The following is a 14,364-nucleotide window of genomic DNA, read 5'->3' as shown; positions in this document are numbered from 1 at the left end:
CACGGAAAACAAACTGCAAACAGCCCCCTCTTCACTCTCAGCCAGTCTGTTACCAACCCCTACTCCCCGAGGAAGCCAGGCGGGTACAATGAGAATCAGCCTGGGCCTTCTGATGCTGTAAATGCAGTAGCCACCTGCAGGGTTGGCAATGGCCCCAAGAATATGGAATCAGAATTCAGTGTCTGTGATTTCAGGTTCCGGTGAAGGTCAAACCCGTCCCTGGAGAGTGGTGCAGTGGGCCAGAGTAGTCATTCACACTCAGTATGAATGAATAAGTACAGGCCAGCGGCGAGGACTGGAGAAGCAGAGTCAAAGTCAGCCCTTCTGACTTCCTATCTTCCTGCAAGCAGTCCTGACCTCGATGTGCAGCTGTTGCTGACCTTCACCTTGGTCAGCCCTGACCAGGCGTGGATGTGAGCTGCGGTGGGGCAGGCCCAGGGGTCGCTGTCTCTTCAGTGTCTCCCTGATGCTCATGTCACTTCTGACCTGCTGCTGCCGGGGCGGGGGGCTACAGGCCACCTGCTCCCCCTCTGCAGGGGCGCTCTTAGCCCAGGGCAGCTGTGACAGCATCCCCACTGAGGCTTTACTGCATCAGATTACACCCGGACACCCAGTCCCGCTTCTCACTTCCAGCTCCTGGCCTTGTTCAGCCTTCACGGGGGCTGGGGTGAGGTTGAGAGGCCGAGGCCAGAGGCAGTGGGCATGAGCAAGCCCTGGGAGGAACACCCAGACGGGGAAGGTTGGCAGCCCTCTCTCTCCTCCAGATGCGTGTCAAGAGCCTGCCTCTGGCTTGAAGTCCAGCACGGTGGGCACAGGTGGGTTGTGCCCGCCACCTTTATTTTTATGACAGTGCCCTGATTTTCTCTGGGGACAACTCACTTGCTCCTTCATTTCTTTTTTTTTTTTTTTTTTTGACAGGCAGAGTGGACAGTGAGAGAGAGAGACAGAGAGAAAGGTCTTCCTTTGCCATTGGTTCACCCTCCAATGGCCGCCGCGGCTGGCGCGCAGCGGCTGGTGCACCGCGCTGATCCAATGGCAGGAGCCAGGAGCCAGGTGCTTTTCCTGGTCTCCCATGGGGTGCAGGGCCCAAGCACCTGGGCCATCCTCCACTGCACTCCCTGGCCACAGCAGAGAGCTGGCCTGGAAGAGGGGCAACCGGGACAGAATCCGGCGCCCCGACTGGGACTAGAACCCGGTGTGCCAGCGCCGCAAGGTGGAGGATTAGCCTAGTGAGCCGCGGTGCCGGCCGCTCCTTCATTTTCAACCTGTGTGATCTCAGTGGGGCTGACCCCACCCCAAAGTCTGTGAGTATAGTCCAACCACAGGCACATGGCCCAAGTTGGTGCAGGGGCAATCAGCTTGGGGCTTTTGCTGGAAAAAGAATTAAAAGTGCTCTTGGGGCCAGCACGGAGGTGCAGCAGGTTAAAGCCACAGGCGCAGCGATGACATCCCATATGGGTGCTGGTTTGAGTCCTACCTGCTCCACTTCCCATCCAGCCCCCTGCTAATATGCTGGGAAAGCAGTAGAAGATGGCCTGAGTACCCAGACCCCTGCACCCACATGGGAGACCCAAAGAAGCTCCTGGCTTCTGATCAGCTCAGCTTTGGCAACTGCAGACATTCGGGGGAGTGAACCAGGGGAAGGAAGACCTCTCTCTGGCTCTACCTCTCTCTGTAACTCTGTCTTTCAAATAAATAAAATAAATCTTTAAAAAAAATGTAACTTAGCTTAAACCTTTTAGTGACTTCCCAGGACACGGAGGGTAAAATTGAAACTCGCTTCTGTGGGGCGGGCATTTAGAGCAAGGTTAGGCAGCTGCCTGGGACACCTGCAACCCACATCATAGGCCTGGTTTCCAGTCCTGGCTCTGCTTCCGATTCCAGCTCCCTGCTAACGAGCACTAACTGGGGTCCCCGTCACCCACAGGAGAGACCCGGATGAAGTTCCAGGATCCAGGCTTCAGCCTGGCCCAGCCCCTGGCTATTGCAGGCATTTGGGGTGGGGTGGGGTGAACCAGTGGATGGAAGATCTCTCTGTTTTTCCAATAAATGGAAATAAATAAATACAAGACATTAAGCTCCCTTCTGAGGCCCATAAGCCTATGCAGCCTCTGGCTCCCGCCACAAACACCAACACCAGCCATCCTCCCCACCTCAGGGCCTGGGAGGCCACCACCCTCTTCCAGGAGCACCGCTCCCACCCGTGCCCTTTGCACATGCAGACGCCTTGCACCTGGCAGCTTTCAGCGTGAATGTCACTGGCCGAGGGGCCTTGGCAGACTGTGGTGTGTAAGGAGGTCCCGGGTCCTGCCCTCAGAGGCTCCTACAGGTCAGCAATCACCCTAGTGTCCGTGTATCAGGGCCCGCACAGCACCGGCACGATGGCCCGGACTCAGGCGTGCTGAGTCAGGCAGTGGGGCTGTGGCCACCTGGCCTCACCCCGGCCGTCCCTCTCACTGTCACACACGCACATCCTGGGGTGTTAGGGACAGAGGGAGACAGTGGACACACCCTCCAGGATGCAGACAGAGCGGGGCCAGTGAGCGGTTAACTCTCCGGGCTAGGCCTGCTGCGCGCGTGGGTGTGGGTGTGGGTGTGGCGGGCGGTGGCTCTGCAGCCTGGGGGGGGGGAGGCAGGAATAAAGGGCCCCATTCAGCCCAGGCAGCGCCAGCTCCTCCCCTGCAGGGGCGCTGCCCTCAGGAAAGGGGACGGCAGTGGACCCTGGGCAGAGCTTCCTGGCAGCCACTGCCCGGGGCATGGCCCACAGGGGGCTTGGCCAGGCCTCCCAGGGACACACAGAGCGGGCCCCACAGGAAGAGGCAGCTCAGAGCGGTGATGTTGGAAGGTGCCTGCACAGCTCTGATGCTATGAAACGGAGGAAATGGCCAGGCCGCAGGGCCCCCACTGGAAAAGGGCCCCCAACCACAGCCCTGGCCGTGCCAGCCGGAGGGGCTGCCTGGCTCTCCTGTGGGGCCGGCAGAGCTGAGCCCACATGGCCAGCTCTCTGCAGCGACCGCCCACAGCCACAGGAGTGCCCTCATTGATGAAACACGACACTCACAGAGCAGCTGCCGGGCGCTAAGCGCGGGCTGTGTCCTTTATGTTTATCGTTACTTGCTCTTCATGGCTGCTGCTGTTCCCATTTTACAGACAGGTAAACTGAAGGTCAGAAACAGTGGGTGCTCTGCCCAGGGTCACAGAGCCAGTGGGGACGGTGGTTTGATGTACAAGGCCTCTTTCTTGACATAGACCCAAAGTGCCTGGCCAGGCTCTTAATCGTTTAGCTGTGTACCTTCCTCTCGTACCAAACGTGTTTCCCCACGGCCCGCCTCCCCCACAAGGGACAGCTGAGCCCTACCCCAACTCTACAGGAAGGGTCAGCAGGCATCAGTCATTCAGCTCCCCTCAGTGCTGGCTACTGCTCTGGGGGCTGGGCTGTGGCAGTGACTGACAGGTCCCAGGGTGTGCGGGCTTCAGCCCACACCCAGGGCTCACGGGGATGAAACCAGGAGCCCTCAGAGGTCGTCACATCCAGCCCCTCCCCTTCTGCAGCCAACGTGAGCTCAGGGCCAGCCATGCCTTGCCCAATGTCAGACAGCGTGCTGGTGGCCACGCTGGACTCAGAGGGCACTTGGGCTGGCACGTGGGACTGGGGGACTGTCACAGCTTCTGCACTTACAGGTTATACCAGGGACTCCGGCTCAGCTATCTGTCCTACCTTCCAAGGCAGCCCCAACCCTACCCCAGCACCCAGAGCTGCCAGCCACCGGCACTGTTGCAGAGAGCTGAGGGCCCAGAAGACAGCTGACCTGAGGGATAATGGAAGGTTGTGGAGATGCTGCCTTCCAAGGCCAGGCTAGAGAAGACCTGGAGGCTTCCTTTCTGACCTCTCTTCTGGATCACTCACCCTGAAGCAGGTCAGCTTCCACGATGAGGGGACCCTCAAGCAGCCCTATGGAGAGCTCCATGCGGCCGGGAACTGAGCCTCCCGCCAGCCCCCAGTGCCGATTTGCTGGCCACATGAGCAAGCTGTCTTGCAAGTGGATCTGCCCACCTAGGACAAGACTGCTGCTAACATTTTTTGTTTGTGAAGATTTATTTATTTGAAAGGCAGAGCAACAAACAGAGAGGTCTTCCACCAGCTGGTTCACTCCCCAGATGGCTGCAAGGTCTTGGCCAAGCCAAGACCAGGAGCCAGGAGTCTTATCTGGGTCTCCCACGTGGGTGCAGGGACCCACGGACTTGGGCCATTTTCTACTGCTTTCCCAGGTGCATTAGCAGGAAGCTGGATGGGAAGTGGAGCAGCTGGGACTCGAACCAGCGCCCATATGGGATGCCGGTGCAGCAGGCAGCAGCTTAACCTGCTACATTATATATATTTACTATGTGCCGAGTACCGTTTGGAGGACTTGATAAATTCTGACTTGCTTTTTCCCCAGTGATGCAGACATCATTACAGCGTCCACTTCACAAGGAAACAGTACGGAGAGGCGAAACAACTTTCCCAAAGCCACAGAGCGAGCAAGGGGCAGCATGGGGACTTGAACCCAGGCAATCTGGCCCTAGACACCACCCTCTTACCCAAGATAAAATAAGAGATGCTCCTGCTCTTCAAAACTTAAGCTTCGAAAATCTCCACGACCACAGGTGAAGAAAGGCAAGCTTGGGGGGCTGGCATTGTGGCACAGCAGGTTAAGCAGCCCCTTGGGATGCCTGCATCCCAGATCAGAGCTCAGGTTGGAGCCCTAGCTGCTCTGCTTCTGTTCCGCCTCCCTGCTAATGTGACTGAGAAAGCAAAGGAAGATGGCACAAGTTCTTGGGACCCTGCCACCCATGGGGGAGACCTGGATGGAGTTCCAGGCTCCTAGGCCTGGTCAGTGAACTAATAGGCAGAAGATCCCCCCCCCCCAGCTTCTCTCTCGCTCTTTCAACAGTAGGTGGAATCTCTCTCTCTCTCTCTCTCTCTCTCTCTCTCTCTCTCTCTCATATCTGTCACTCTGCTTTTCAAGTAAATATTTTTTTTTAAGAAGTGAAGCTCAGAGATGTCCTCTGAATGTCCCCAAGCCACACACTGCTAGGACTGGAAGCCTGGCTCGTTCCTGCCGGTGCGGTGCCCTGCTCCAGCGTGTGCACCTGCTCGCAGAGGTTTGCCAAGAGGTAAGTGTGAGGGTAGCGAGCATGGAGGGCATTTCCAGAACCCAGAGCCCACCTGCAAATCAGAAGCACCCTCAGCGAGAGCAAAGCAACCACAGGACTCGCACCCTGGCCCAGGCCTCCAGGATCATGACTGCTCTGCCCCCGGGTGTTCACACCTCCGGGTATTTTCGGGCACGTTATTTATAGACCACGTTTCTACTGAAACCTGCACTGAATTCCTGCTAACCCTAAATGATTTCCCCCAAAGGCCTAGCGCAGAGTGGATAAGAACCCCATCTGACCCAGGAAGCCCTGGCAAGCGTGAAGGTCAAGGTCCCGGCTGAGTGGCTGAGTGTGCACTGTGTCAGCAGGAGCCCTCTGCAGGGAACAGCCAGACAAGGGGCTCCTACAGCTTTCAGAGGAAATGCAGAGGGGGCATGCGGTGCAAGGGGACGGGCACACAGCTGGCTGCGCACAGCGCCAGCCACCTTCTGCAGGTATGGTGGGATCTGAGGCAAGCCGAGGAGACCTTACTCCCACCTAATACGTTTTCCCTTTTGCCACGATAGTCCACAATTTGGCATTTTTTTCTTTTGGTCTTATCAGCTATTACATCACAAATGCTGAGAGACTGAGAAAACCTAGACGGCATCCAGTCCAATCCTTGTATTTCACAGATGAGGAAACTCAGGCTGGGGGAAGGGCTATGACTTGTCCTCATGGTGGGGTGGGGGTGGGGGACCACCATGAGTAAGTGGAAATCTATCACAACACACGTGAGACCACGCCAGCGTCACAGGAAGTGCTGTCAGGTACAGTGAAACAGGCCCTTCACCAAGTGTTGGGAACGACTAGGCAAAACCACGAGACGTATCCCACGGCACCATTGAAAACTTTCTAGAGTTGGTGTCACATAGAAAAACCAAAGTAAAGTAGGACTTTTTTCTTCCTCATTTTTAGTCCTCTGTCAAACTGTGGTTTAGAAAACAGTATCTGGGGGCTGGCACTGTGGCGCAGTGGCGTAAGCCGCTTGTCTGCAATACCAGCATCCCATGTGGAAACCAGTTCAAATCCCGGATGCTCCACTTGTGATACAGCTTCCTGCTAATGTGCCTAGGAAAGCAGCAGAGGATGGCCCAAGTGCTTGAACCCCTGCACCCATGTGGGAGACCTGGAAGAAGCTCCTGGTTCCTGGTTTTGGTCTGGCCCGCCCTGGCCAGTGCAGCCATCTGGGGAGTGAACCAACAGATGGAATATCTCTCTTTCTGTAACTCACATTTTAAAATAAATAAATCTTTAAAAAGTAAAAGAAAAGAAAACAGTATCTGTGCTGACTGTCGCTATGTGGTCAGTTTATAGCTCTCTGAGAAACCAACCTTCTGGGGACTATGCCTGCAATTCCACAGTCTGCCACTAGGTGGCCAGTTAACGTTCTGTAGTTTGGTAACAAAATAATTGAGATGAGACTTTCACTGAAAGAATGTGACACTTGGTTAAAAGAACAACTTGATCAGCCTCTAATATATTTTAAAAAAATGATACAGAACACAAAACTAGGTATGGACATGCTAACATCCTGGTGAAGGTGATGTACTCATTCTTTTATCCTGAACTTTCACTGTTAACTCTCCAGGCAGTACCTCTCTGTAGCAACCACTTCCAGGACAGATAAAGTAGTGGTCAAGAGCTTGAGCCTAGCAGTGGGGGGGACCCAGGTTTGAACTCAGCCCTGCCTCTTCCTATCTGAGCAGCCTGGACAAGTCATGTCCTCCTTATAACCTGCACGTCATTTATAATGAGGTTTGTTGACATGAACTTAGAGAATATAAGCACATGAAACCCTCTGCACAACATCTGGCAAAAGTGTACATTTAATAAATAGCAGCTACAATCCTTGGGCAGAAATTCTGTCCTGCTCACAATGGCCTAATCTGCTAAAAGTGCCAGGCCTCAGACAAAATTCTCCAGAAAGCTTTGCAACCTTTTCCCAAAGACAAGTCAGCAAGAAGTTCTCTGGGCTCATGCCGGGAACAGCTCTCCCATGTCCTCCTGCAAGACAAGTCTTTCTGCCACCTAAGAACTTCCCTGCCCACCACGTACTTCTTACGTAGGCCATCCTCACCAACTACCAACTCATAAACTTGAGATTCACCTTTCAGGTCAGAAACCAGAAGCCATATGTGGGAAACCTGCCAATCAGGAAAGAGTTACCTGGCCACCAAACTGCTGGGGGCTTACTCATCTCAATTCTCCTCCCCAAGGGGAGGACCGGCATGGTAGCATAGTGGGTAAAGCTGCCAGCTGCAATGATGACATCCCATATGGATGCTGGTTTGAGTCCCGGCTGCTCACTCCCAATCCAGCTCTCTGCAATGGCCTGGGAAAGCAGTAGAAGATGGCCCAAGTCTGTGAGTCTCTGCACCCACGTGGGAGACCTGGAAGAAGCTCCTGGCTTCAGATCAGCACAGCTCTGGCTGTTGCAGCCATTTGGGGGAGTAAACCATCAGATGGAAGACCTCTCTCTTTCTCTCTCTCTCTCTCTCTCTCTCTCTCTCTCTCTCTCTCTCGCTATCTCCCTCTCTCTGTGTAATTCTTTCAAATAAATAAGTAAATCTTTTTTTAAAAAAATTCTCCTCCCTGGTTCCCTCACTTGCCAAATACTCCTCCTTAAAAGATCCCCTCTTCCCTCCTAACAGTATGACGTAACCGGGTCCATGGCTTTAGACACTCTCGTGGACGTGGGGTTCATGGGCCAGTCTCTCACCTCCAGAGCGTCTTCTGAAATGAACACCTTAGCAATCTCCTTGGCCCCAAATGTCACTCTTACAAGACAGGGAGAGAGGATGTTCTGACTTAATCTGATGAGGAAGCGTGGCTGGGGTCGGAGCATCCTCTGGGTTGGGCCAGTGATGGGGGGACAGATGGCTGTGCTGTTGCTTAGGACCCCATCTCACAGGACACCAGACCCAGGCCAGGCAGCTCAGTACACGGAAGGATGTGAAGCCAAGGAACCAGCCCTCAGCGAGCCACCTGCGTGAGCTTTGTCTCCCACTTCGTGTCAGAAATTGATCTGCCGCTGCACGTTCAATAGTTCACACCATGTGGATGGACTGAGCGAAACCCAGCACAGAGAACACCCTGCAGACAGAGTAGGCCGCCTGTGGAAGGGCTTTGATGGCCTTAAAGCAGCGCTTCTCAAACCCAACCGTGGTCCTTGTGAAAACGCAGACCGAGGCTTGGCAGGCCTGGGGTGGGGCGGAGACTCTGCCCTTGGTGCCATCAAGGCTGCTGACCTGCAAACCTCACACTGAGCAGCAAACTTTCAAGGCACAAGACCTCATCCTGGGATGGGACCTCCCTCCAGGACAGGATCCCAGCCGGCTGCACCCAAAGTCTCCCAGAGGGTCAGCTCAGCATGTGGCGTGGGCCTCAGCACTAACCACAGCCAGAGCAGCCTCATGGATGAGTGTTCTATGGGAACCGGCTCCTGTGATGTCGCACCAAGCCCGGGAGGTGACCCATACAGGCAGTGCAGAGATGCTGGGTATGACAGGCCCCAGTGCCACTGGTGCTGAGGCCAAGCAGGGATCAGAACCCCAGACTCATCTGGCTCTAAGGCTGCCGGTGCTAGAACCCATTATGATTTATCTCCATGACAGGAAAGAGCGCAGAGTTTTGAGTTGGACAAGTAGGAAGCCCAGATGTGAGCCCAGATCTGCTGGGACCCAAAGCCAGTGCTCAGAACCCCCACACCCCAGGGGTCCCAGAATCTGCAGTCAGCTCCCCCCTTAGCGGTGCAGTCCTGGAAAGTCTCTCTGACCCCAGGTGTTCTCGCTGCGGCTTGCTCCCCTCGGCTCTCACTATGATAATATACGACCCCTATGCTCTGGCCAGGGAGAAACAGAAATGCAGCCCTTTTCCCTTACATGAGCCACCCCGTGGCCGCTGGAGCCCAGGGCGAGTGTGTCCTGGCTGCCACCCGGACCCTGAAGGGAGGAGATGGGCCAGGCCCGCCACCCCACTCCCTACCCCCTACCACTGCCTCCTGGGCCTTCTGAAAGCACACTGAGACGAACAAAGCCCATCTTCAGGCCACGCCAGCCCCCTCGGGCCGCCTGTGGTCGGAGGCCAGGCGGCTTGGCATCTGGAGCGTCTTCAATTAATGCCAGTCCCAGGGAACTTGGGAGGTGAAGGAGGGGGAAGGGCTTCCAGTCCCAGAACCACTGCCCTGCTCGGTGCCAGGCAGCCTCCGATGAATGCTGCATCAGTTCTACGCCTGGGAGACTCCCAGAGCCAGCCTGGGCCCTGCCAGGGAAGAACTCTGGCTTGGGGTTCTGTCTCTGGGCCTGGGTTCAGTGAGGGAGACCTTGGCCAGCAATGAGGGTTCAGGCCAGGGATGCTGTAGAGATGCCACCAATGCCCCTCACCTCCTAAGAAGGAAGTGAGCCCCTTCAATGGCCCTCAGTGTTCTCTCCCCACTGCCCTCCGAAACCCGGCCCCAGAAAACGAGTGTCCAGTGCCTGCAGCTCTTGGGGAGGGAGGCTGCAGCTTCTGTGGACACCACAGGCCTGGTGCTCTCATAGGCAGGGAGGAAGCCATTCCTGTCAACCCCAGGGATGAGGGCCACAGAGGCAGGAGCTGGGTGAGGGGTCCTGTGAGAAGCTGGCTCTGCCATCTTGGCCAGGGCTGCTCCCGACAGAGCCACAGGCACTGTCATCCTTGAGGAATCCCTCAGGAATCCACCAGCACTGCCCCGTGGCTGTTCCCTGAGACACTGCTTGGAGCTGTCCACTCCCCTCCACCCAAGGCCGGCCCCCCCTCTCGCCTGCCTCACCACCCCTCCAGCTCCCACCCCCAGGGAGCCTTCCAAAGAGGTCAGACCATGGGGCCCCTGCAGAGAGCAGGTGACCCCACACCGCGTGTTCATACCAGACCTCTGTGGCCACTGCTTCTTCCTTCTCCTGGCGCAGCTGCCCCCTACTCTCACCTCTGTGTCACTTCCTGTGATGGCCCAGGAACCGTCCTGCCAGTCATCTACACTCGAGTGTGAATTGCTGACAGCATCAGAGGGAACGGATGTGACCTTGTCACTGGGCATTGGGTCAGGACACAATTTACTTCCAGAGGGAAGTGGCGGGAGGTGGGGGAGATGGGGTCAGGAACATCGGAGACCTGAAATCACGCCTGTCCCTTGCCAATAAGCAAGGTCAGTGTCTTCGCGGTGACCAGGCGGCATCAGCCTGGAGTGCAGCACAGCGGAGTCCTGGGCCCGGGCACGCTTCCTGTCCGTGACACGGCTCAGGCTGATGGAGCCCTTGAAAAGACACGACTGTGGCTATGGTCAGCAGTGTCTCTGGGACACACCCAGCAGCACATCCCATTCAGGGCCAAGGGTTTGGGGAAGGTGCTCTGCAGGTTGATTCCCTTCTAGAATTATCCCTAGGTAAGGAAGACACAGCAAGTTGTCACGAGGCAGCCTCGTTCTTGAAACGTGGGGATGCTAGAGCGGCAGGGCCCGGGACCCAATCCACGGTCACTTTCGAAGATACAAGGGCCCTGGTGGCACTGCCTCTCCCACAAGCCTCTGCGAAGCTCCTTCCCACCAGCAAGACCTGGGGGCCCTGGAGCTGCCAGCTGGGAAGCTGGGGAAGTAGCCACGCCATCACGCTACTGGACCAGGGCTGCTCAGCCCCCTCCCCCGCTGTCAGCTTGAGTAGCAAGCTCCCAGAGGCCAGGAGGGCACAGCAGTGGGAAGTGCAGCAGCAGGAGCTAGAGCTCAAGGGTCGGTGGGGGGGACATCTCACATTCACCTCCCGTGACCAAAGGGCTTCGGGGGCGTGGAGCAGGCTGGTGGCTGTGGCCCCTCCATCCTGCAGTTCGCACAACGTGTTCTGTGCACTCATTGCCGCGAGCCACAGTGGACCCATTGGACAGATGAGCCAACGGACCGTGAAGGCCGTGAGACTGGGCCAGCGGCTGCGCCCGCCCCCTCATGCCCCTCTGTGGTCACTCGGCACTCCTCACTCACTCCATGCACTTCTTGCGGCCCCTCCCCCACACACCCGAGTCCCAGCCAGGCCGCTGGGCACCCTGGCAGTCGGGGCCCTCATCTTCCCAGGCATGGCTTGGGTCAGAGTCACCTCCGCGGCGAGGCCCTGGTGACCCCTGGGGCTCCAGACGTGCTAAGCCACCTTCCCGGCTGCCCACCCTGGTTATTTCCCACCCTGGCCTTCACCACTACTGGGAATTGCTCAGGTATTGGGTTCTGTTCAAATTCCCTCATTGGAAGGGGGAATCGCCACACTTCCGGACGAGGCCCTGGGAGCACGGCTGCTGCCTCTCAGGCCTCTGGCTCTGTGGCCTGGTGTCAGCCCTGGCACTACCAGCAGACCCTATATTTCCTTCTTCATTATGTAGGTTTGTCTCGCCAGGGGGGCCCAGACACCTCCTAGCCCCTCTCCCTCAGGGGCTACCATCTGGGTCAATCATATCTGAGCCACTGCTGCCACCGAGACTCCCGCGGCCCACAGCCATGGCCGGCTCTCCCCCACGCCGCCGACCAGCGCGGGCTGAGGACATCCCTTCCCCCGGCTTCCTTCTGGGCTGGAACAAACACCGGATCTGCTGCCTGCGGCTCTGAGGGCAGGGAGAGGAAGGCCCCGGAGAATGCGCTTGCTCTCACCCCGCGCCCTCCTGCACAGTGGCTCCAAACTGCCTCTTCCTTGAGGTCCCATGTGTAAACTGGCAAGCTGGCACAAAAGAACCAAGCATGCCTGCTGTCTAAAAATACACCCGCTGGAGCTGGGTAGGTCAGGAGGCTGTGTGCAGGCCCGCAGCACCTGCCTTGATGAAGGGTATAGGCTCACTTTCCTACCTAAGCATCCTCGCTTCTCTGTGACTCGCCTACCCCAGGAGTAGGAACAGCTATGGATGGACTGACCCGGCTAGGAGGGTGAAGGGGCCTTCAGGAAGCCTGGCACAGACACAGTTATCTGGCTGGCGTAGGAGGAACTGTGCAGAGCTTCTGCAGAGTCCAGCTCTCTCCGTGCTGCCGCCTGGCTTCTGAGTCCCTTGGTCCCTGGTCGCGGCTGTTTGCTTTTTACATCAGCAGCAACTCTCTACTTCACTCCATAACCACCATTTCCTCCCAGGGAGACGCCTCTGGCCAGCAAACTCAGGATACACAGGAAATCTACTCCAATCCCAGGATGGGCAACAGGAGATGGATTTTCCACAATAGTCTTTTAAAACAAGGCAGAAGCTTCCATGTAAACAGTAGGTTGCCCAGAGAGACAGCTGACCCTAAAGGTCCTAAAGGACCTCTTTTTTTCTGCCCACCTCTTCAAAAAGCACGAGACCCCCGGAAGCAGATGAAGCATGTAAGACAATTCTCCCTGGGACTCTTGCATTAGGGTGTGAGTTGCAGGCAAGACATTAATTTCCTTTTGTTTTGAATTGTCTTTTCTAAGGTGTGTGCACATAGCCTTAGAAGACGGGGGTGACGTTTTCCACTGTAGTAAGCAGCAGGCTTGCACAAGGCCTTGGACAATCAAGTTAGTATGTTTCTCAGGAGCAGAGAGACAAGTTTGCTTACTGCCCAGAATAAAAGATGTGGGCTCCCTAAGACCTGGGCTCCTCCCCTGTCATTAACCCACTGCATGCGCAGGCATTCACGAGTCCATCGCATCAGCCCTATGGAACCTGGGGCAATGAGAACTGCTATAAACATGCCCATGCTAATGCTGTGGCCATGCTGTGATAAATTCTGGTCTCTGACCCAGGGGCTAATTGGTTGGCAAATACTGCAAAATCTCAGACTTGTCACCGTCCCTGACAATGCTGCTCTGACTGGTGTCAGGGTGACTGCCCCGTCACCGTGCTCCAGGTGTACCCTGTTTCCAGAAAACTCAAAAGAACCCTTAAATCAGAAAAATGTATGTAAACCAGGAAAAGAATTGCTTTTCAAAAAGCTCAGGAAGAGTAGACAATTAGCCTAGCAGTTAAGAAGCCCATGCTTCATATCGGAGTACCTGGATTTGACACTTGGTTCCTGATTCCAGCTCCTTACTAATGCGCACTGGAGGAGGCACTGGTAACGGCTCATGTGGCTGGGATCCTGCTATCTACGTGGGAGACCCAGGTTGGTTCCTGCCTCCCAGCTCCCAGCTCCCAGCCCCCAGCTATGCCCTCGCCCAGTCCTTGCCACTGCAGGCATTTCGTGAACCAGCCAATGGGGGTTCTCTCTCTTAAATAAATAAACAAAAAGGGGCTTGCGCCGTGGCAAAGTAGGTTAATCCTGCACCTGCAGCGCCGGCATCACATATGGGCGCTGGTTCGAGTCCTGGCTGCTCCTTTTCCAATCCAACTCTCTGCTATGGCCTGGAAAAGCAGTGGAGGATGGCCCAAGTCCTTGGACCCCTGCACCCGCGTGGGAAGACCAGGAAGAGGCTCCTGGCTCCTGGCTTCGGATCAGCGCAGCTCTGGCCATTGCAGCCATTTGGGGAGTGAACCAACGGATGGAAGACCTTTCTCTCTGTCTCTCCCTCTCACTGTCTGTAACTCTACTTCTCAGATAAATAAATAAAAATCTTTTAAAAAATAAATAAATAAACAAAAAAGCAGTCAGGCAATATTTATTTCTTTAGAAAGGTCACTACTTGCCAACACAACATCGCGCACCTCTTTCAAACACAGTACCACTTCGGAATCCTAAAAGATGATGCGTTTGGTTCCCAAGAGCTGAACTTGCACCAAAGGCTTCAGGAATATCCCTTTGTGTGGAATCAGTTTCCCAGGTGGGAAAACCAAGAGGCTGCGCTCGGGGGTGGAGCTTCTGGGCAGCGATTATCAGGCCTCCTTCCGGAAGACCACACTTGCTCCCTGGCATCCTCCACCTCTTTAAAATAAACATCAGTTACCCAGGTCTATGGTTCGGTCACCTGAGCTGTGCCGATGTCAGTGTCCTGGTTTTGCTAATGTGCTGTACTTAAGTAAGATGTCACCACACACGGGACTGATGCGATGGTGGAACTGCAGCAGAGGAATGCAGAGTACCTAGCGCTTCTGCAACATCTTGTGAGTCCCTAATTATTTCCAAATAAAAGGTCAAAAAATGTCACTTCAGAAACCCAACAGTCCATTTTGTTAGATTCCTAATTAAATGAAGATAGCTTTGGGGCTATCTTATCTGTAATCATAGGAAAGTTATAAGTGGACTAGTTTATGCCA

At 55.6% G+C, this 14,364-nt stretch overlaps 1 protein-coding gene across 3 annotated transcripts in view; it reads right to left on the bottom strand.

Moving 5' to 3' along the window:
* Window positions 1-14,364, bottom strand: part of SH3PXD2A (SH3 and PX domains 2A) — a 232,798-nt gene that overhangs the window by 122,815 nt on the left and 95,619 nt on the right. The window lies entirely within an intron of this gene.

Source organism: Oryctolagus cuniculus, chromosome 15, assembly GCF_964237555.1.
Source record: "Oryctolagus cuniculus chromosome 15, mOryCun1.1, whole genome shotgun sequence".
Classification (NCBI taxonomy): domain Eukaryota; kingdom Metazoa; phylum Chordata; class Mammalia; order Lagomorpha; family Leporidae; genus Oryctolagus; species Oryctolagus cuniculus.
This window is presented reverse-complemented; position numbering and strand designations above follow the sequence as displayed.